We start from the raw sequence: 6,709 nt of genomic DNA on the forward strand, positions 1-6,709 counted from the left end.
GAGTACCGCTAGGCCGCGCCTCTTTAGCTCAGTGGTAGAGCACTGGTCTAATAAATCAGGGGTCGTAAGTTCCATCCTCACAGGAGAAAGATGAATTTTAGAAATCAGTTGCGCGTCGTGGCCGTATAGCAAACAGTACCTGTGATGACGAACAATTAGCGACAGGCGTTTTTTTAAGATTTACTCTCAGATGTGATTAAGGCGAATGGCGCAGATAAAGCATTTGCCAAAGCGGTACAGCATAAGGTGGGACGAGGCAGTCTGAATTACATTTTATAGATGTATTTCTCACATATCTCAGAGTCTCTCGCGATCTTCGTCGTCGTCGTCGTCGTCGTCGTCGCTTCTGCAGAAGTAGCAAATGGCCATCGTAGCAAATGCGGCGAGGGACGGCCTGCCTTCGATTCCGAATGCACAAATTGTGTGGTCTTGTTTCTCAGTCTATATTTGGTCGGTCACGTCAGAGGTTGAATGTAACGAATGGGTGGGAAAGAGCAAGGGGCAGCGGCTGTGTAGAACGAAAACACAAATCCTCAGGGGTGTGAGCGTTTCGAGATGAGTCGTATACATGTAAATGTTGGTCGTCAGTGACCGTGTGGCCTAATGGATAAGGCGTCGGACTTCGGATCTGAAGATTACAGGTTCGAATGCTGTCACGCTTGTGTTTTTCCAGTTCTGAAAAAGAAACATACCGTTTTAATGTAGCAATTGAGCAGTACGAAACCGTCTGAATGTTGCTGTTGACCATTTTTTGCTTGGAGATGCTCTTGAGCTTGAAACACACACAGCAAGACCGGTGTTAACTAACGAAATGGTCGGCAGAGTGCCGACACCGCGAGTTTTGACTGGCACTTGCACATCTAAAACAACGTCGGAAAGTAACTCGTTCGGCTTTTGAGTCACATAAAGTATGTGTGTTAATTTTGACGCCACTAGCTCTGCTTGTTGTCATGCAATTTCTTTGCCTCTCAGAAATGATTATGACATAAAAGTGAAGTGCGTGACGAGTGTGACGTTAGGAAAACATTAGGCAGCATGGGGAGATGCTGTATGGGACCACCCAACCCAAACGAGTACTGTGTGACGTGCTACCCGGCAAATATTCACCGAGGTAGCCGGCTATCTCAGTCGGTAGAGCGTCAGACACTTAATCCCAGGGTCGTGGGTTCGAGCCAGACGCTGGGCGAAACGGAATTTTGTTCCGCTGCAGGTGTAAATTACCGTTTTTCTGATTAACGAGATTTAATGGAAATAGCAACTTTAAACTTTGCCTACGTCTCTGTCAGTCGCAAGGAAACTGTATTTGAAGGTGAAGGTGATTTTGTAGACATGTGTGAAAGACATGTTCTGAAATGCAAGTGTTGTGGTTTGGAGAGCACATCGGTTACGTGTCAGATGTGTAGCCAAGCAGTAATTTGTCGCCATAGCTGCAAATATTAGCCGGTAATATGAAGTGTTGTCAGCTAAAGTCTGATGGTGCAGATGACCGTAAGGACGAAGTACCCAAGAGTACCGCTAGGCCGCGCCTCTTTAGCTCAGTGGTAGAGCACTGGTCTAATAAACCAGGGGTTGTAAGTTCCATCCTCACAGGAGAAAGATGAATTTTGGAAATCAGTTGCGCGTCGTGGCCGTATAGCAAACAGTACCTGTGATGACGAACAATTAGCGACAGGCGTTCTTTTAAGATTTACTCTCAGATGTGATTAAGGCGAATGGCGCAGATAAAGCATTTGCCAAAGCGGTACAGCATAAGGTGGGACGAGGCAGTCTGGATTAAATTTTATAGATGTATTTCTCACATATCTCAGAGCCTCTCGCGATCTTCGTCGTCGTCGTCGTCGTCGTCGTCGTCGCTGCCGCCGCTGCCGCTTCTGCAGAAGTAGCAAATGGCCATCGTAGCAAATGCGGCGAGGGACGCCCTGCCTTCGATTCCGAATGCACAAAGTGTGTGGTCTTGTTTCTCAGTCTATATTTGGTCGGTCACGTCAGAGGTTGAATGTAACGAATGGGTGGGAAAGAGCAAGGGGCAGCGGCTGTGTAGAACGAAAACACAAATCCTCAGGGGTGTGAGCGTTTCGAGATGAGTCGTATACATGTAAATGTTGGTCGTCAGTGACCGTGTGGCCTAATGGATAAGGCGTCGGACTTCGGCTCTGAAGATTACAGGTTCGAATGCTGTCACGCTTGTGTTTTTCCAGTTCTGAAAAAGAAACATACCGTTTTAATGTAGCAATTGAGCAGTACGAAACCGTCTGAATGTTGCTGTTGACCATTTTTTGCTTGGAGATGCTCTTGAGCTTGAAACACACACAGCAAGACCGGTGTTAACTAACGAAATGGTCGGCAGAGTGCCGACACCGCGAGTTTTGACTGGCACTTGCACATCTAAAACAACGTCGGAAAGTAACTCGTTCGGCTTTTGAGTCACATAAAGTATGTGTGTTAATTTTGACGCCACTAGCTCTGCTTGTTGTCATGCAATTTCTTTGCCTCTCAGAAATGATTATGACATAAAAGTGAAGTGCGTGACGAGTGTGACGTTAGGAAAACATTAGGCAGCATGGAGAGATGCTGTATGGGACCACCCAACCCAAACGAGTACTGTGTGACGTGCTACCCGGCAAATATTCACCGACGTAGCCGGCTATCTCAGTCGGTAGAGCGTCAGACACTTAATCCCAGGGTCGTGGGTTCGAGCCAGACGCTGGGCGAAACGGAATTTTGTTCCGCTGCAGGTGTAAATTACCGTTTTTCTGATTAACGAGATTTAATGGAAATAGCAACTTTAAACTTTGCCTACGTCTCTGTCAGTCGCAAGGAAACTGTATTTGAAGGTGAAGGTGATTTTGTAGACATGTGTAAAAGACATGTTCTGAAAAGCAAGTGTTGTGGTTTGGAGAGCACATCGGTTACGTGTCAGATGTGTAGCCAAGCAGTAATTTGTCGCCATAGCTGCAAATATTAGCCGATAATATGAATTGTTGTCAGCTAAAGTCTGATGATGCAGACGACCGTAAGGACGAAGTACCCAAGAGTACCGCTAGGCCGCGCCTCTTTAGCTCAGTGGTAGAGCACTGATCTAATAACCCAGGGGTCGTAAGTTCCATCCTCACAGGAGAAAGATGAATTTTGGAAATCAGTTGCGCGTCGTGGCCGTATAGCAAACAGTACCTGTGATGACGAACAATTAGCGACAGGCGTTTTTTTAAGATTTACTCTCAGATGTGATTAAGGCGAATGGCGCAGATAAAGCATTTGCCAAAGCGGTACAGCATAAGGTGGGACGAGGCAGTCTGAATTACATTTTATAGATGTATTTCTCACATATCTCAGAGCCTCTCGCGGTCGTCGTCGTCGTCGTCGTCGTCGTCGTCGTCGCCGCCGCCGCCGCTTCTGCAGAAGTAGCAAATGGCCATCGTAGCAAATGCGGCGAGGGACGCCCTGCCTTCGATTCCGAATGCACAAAGTGTGTGGTCTTGTTTCTCAGTCTATATTTGGTCGGTCACGTCAGAGGTTGAATGTAACGAATGGGTGGGAAAGAGCAAGGGGCAGCGGCTGTGTAGAACGAAAACACAAATCCTCAGGGGTGTGAGCGTTTCGAGATGAGTCGTATACATGTAAATGTTGGTCGTCAGTGACCGTGTGGCCTAATGGATAAGGCGTCGGACTTCGGCTCTGAAGATTACAGGTTCGAATGCTGTCACGCTTGTGTTTTTCCAGTTCTGAAAAAGAAACATACCGTTTTAATGTAGCAATTGAGCAGTACGAAACCGTGTGAATGTTGCTGTTGACCATTTTTTGCTTGGAGATGCTCTTGAGCTTGAAACACACACAGCAAGACCGGTGTTAACTAACGAAATGGTCGGCAGAGTGCCGACACCGCGAGTTTTGACTGGCACTTGCACATCTAAAACAACGTCGGAAAGTAACTCGTTCGGCTTTTGAGTCACATAAAGTATGTGTGTTAATTTTGACGCCACTAGCTCTGCTTGTTGTCATGCAATTTCTTTGCCTCTCAGAAATGATTATGACATAAAAGTGAAGTGCGTGACGAGTGTGACGTTAGGAAAACATTAGGCAGCATGGAGAGATGCTGTATGGGACCACCCAACCCAAACGAGTACTGTGTGACGTGCTACCCGGCAAATATTCACCGAGGTAGCCGGCTATCTCAGTCGGTAGAGCGTCAGACACTTAATCCCAGGGTCGTGGGTTCGAGCCAGACGCTGGGCGAAACGGAATTTTGTTCCGCTGCAGGTGTAAATTACCGTTTTTCTGATTAACGAGATTTAATGGAAATAGCAACTTTAAACTTTGCCTACGTCTCTGTCAGTCGCAAGGAAACTGTATTTGAAGGTGAAGGTGATTTTGTAGACATGTGTAAAAGACATGTTCTGAAATGCAAGTGTTGTGGTTTGGAGAGCACATCGGTTACGTGTCAGATGTGTAGCCAAGCAGTAATTTGTCGCCATAGCTGCAAATATTAGCCGATAATATGAATTGTTGTCAGCTAAAGTCTGATGATGCAGACGACCGTAAGGACGAAGTACCCAAGAGTACCGCTAGGCTGCGCCTCTTTAGCTCAGTGGTAGAGCACTGGTCTAATAAATCAGGGGTCGTAAGTTCCATCCTCACAGGAGAAAGATGAATTTTAGAAATCAGTTGCGCGTCGTGGCCGTATAGCAAACAGTACCTGTGATGACGAACAATTAGCGACAGGCGTTTTTTTAAGATTTACTCTCAGATGTGATTAAGGCGAATGGCGCAGATAAAGCATTTGCCAAAGCGGTACAGCATAAGGTGGGACGAGGCAGTCTGAATTACATTTTATAGATGTATTTCTCACATATCTCAGAGTCTCTCGCGATCTTCGTCGTCGTCGTCGTCGTCGTCGTCGCCGCCGCTTCTGCAGAAGTAGCAAATGGCCATCGTAGCAAATGCGGCGAGGGACGGCCTGCCTTCGATTCCGAATGCACAAAGTGTGTGGTCTTGTTTCTCAGTCCATATTTGGTCGGTCTCGTCAGAGGTTGAATGTAACGAATGGGTGGGAAAGAGCAAGGGGCAGCGGCTGTGTAGAACGAAAACACAAATCCTCAGGGGTGTGAGCGTTTCGAGATGAGTCGTATACATGTAAATGTTGGTCGTCAGTGACCGTGTGGCCTAATGGATAAGGCGTCGGACTTCGGCTCTGAAGATTACAGGTTCGAATGCTGTCACGCTTGTGTTTTTCCAGTTCTGAAAAAGAAACATACCGTTTTAATGTAGCAATTGAGCAGTACGAAACCGTCTGAATGTTGCTGTTGACCATTTTTTGCTTGGAGATGCTCTTGAGCTTGAAACACACACAGCAAGACCGGTGTTAACTAACGAAATGGTCGGCAGAGTGCCGACACCGCGAGTTTTGACTGGCACTTGCACATCTAAAACAACGTCGGAAAGTAACTCGTTCGGCTTTTGAGTCACATAAAGTATGTGTGTTAATTTTGACGCCACTAGCTGTGCTTGTTGTCATGCAATTTCTTTGCCTCTCAGAAATGATTATGACATAAAAGTGAAGTGCGTGACGAGTGTGACGTTAGGAAAACATTAGGCAGCATGGAGAGATGCTGTATGGGACCACCCAACCCAAACGAGTACTGTGTGACGTGCTACCCGGCAAATATTCACCGAGGTAGCCGGCTATCTCAGTCGGTAGAGCGTCAGACACTTAATCCCAGGGTCGTGGGTTCGAGCCAGACGCTGGGCGAAACGGAATTTTGTTCCGCTGCAGGTGTAAATTACCGTTTTTCTGATTAACGAGATTTAATGGAAATAGCAACTTTAAACTTTGCCTACGTCTCTGTCAGTCGCAAGGAAACTGTATTTGAAGGTGAAGGTGATTTTGTAGACATGTGTAAAAGACATGTACTGAAATGCAAGAGTTGTGGTTTGGAGAGCACATCGGTTACGTGTCAGATGTGTAGCCAAGCAGTAATTTGTCGCCATAGCTGCAAATATTAGCCGATAATATGAATTGTTGTCAGCTAAAGTCTGATGATGCAGACGACCGTAAGGACGAAGTACCCAAGAGTACCGCTAGGCCGCTCCTCTTTAGCTCAGTGGTAGAGCACTGGTCTAATAAATCAGGGGTCGTAAGTTCCATCCTCACAGGAGAAAGATGAATTTTAGAAATCAGTTGCGCGTCGTGGCCGTATAGCAAACAGTACCTGTGATGACGAACAATTAGCGACAGGCGTTTTTTTAAGATTTACTCTCAGATGTGATTAAGGCGAATGGCGCAGATAAAGCATTTGCCAAAGCGGTACAGCATAAGGTGGGACGAGGCAGTCTGAATTACATTTTATAGATGTATTTCTCACATATCTCAGAGTCTCTCGCGATCTTCGTCGTCGTCGTCGTCGTCGTCGTCGCTTCTGCAGAAGTAGCAAATGGCCATCGTAGCAAATGCGGCGAGGGACGGCCTGCCTTCGATTCCGAATGCACAAATTGTGTGGTCTTGTTTCTCAGTCTATATTTGGTCGGTCACGTCAGAGGTTGAATGTAACGAATGGGTGGGAAAGAGCAAGGGGCAGCGGCTGTGTAGAACGAAAACACAAATCCTCAGGGGTGTGAGCGTTTCGAGATGAGTCGTATACATGTAAATGTTGGTCGTCAGTGACCGTGTGGCCTAATGGATAAGGCGTCGGACTTCGGATCTGAAGATTACAGG

The 6,709-nt window shown here is 46.6% G+C and overlaps 1 non-coding gene across 1 annotated transcript; it reads left to right on the forward strand.

Moving 5' to 3' along the window:
- The first annotated feature begins 6,084 nt into the window (after positions 1-6,084).
- On the forward strand, positions 6,085-6,156 carry Trnai-aau (transfer RNA isoleucine (anticodon AAU)). Its single transcript has one exon. It is a non-coding gene; the product is annotated as a tRNA-Ile (tRNA).
- The last annotated feature ends 553 nt before the right edge of the window (positions 6,157-6,709 follow it).

The sequence above is a fragment of the Schistocerca gregaria genome, unplaced genomic scaffold (assembly GCF_023897955.1).
Source record: "Schistocerca gregaria isolate iqSchGreg1 unplaced genomic scaffold, iqSchGreg1.2 ptg000990l, whole genome shotgun sequence".
Taxonomy (NCBI): Eukaryota; Metazoa; Arthropoda; class Insecta; order Orthoptera; family Acrididae; genus Schistocerca; species Schistocerca gregaria.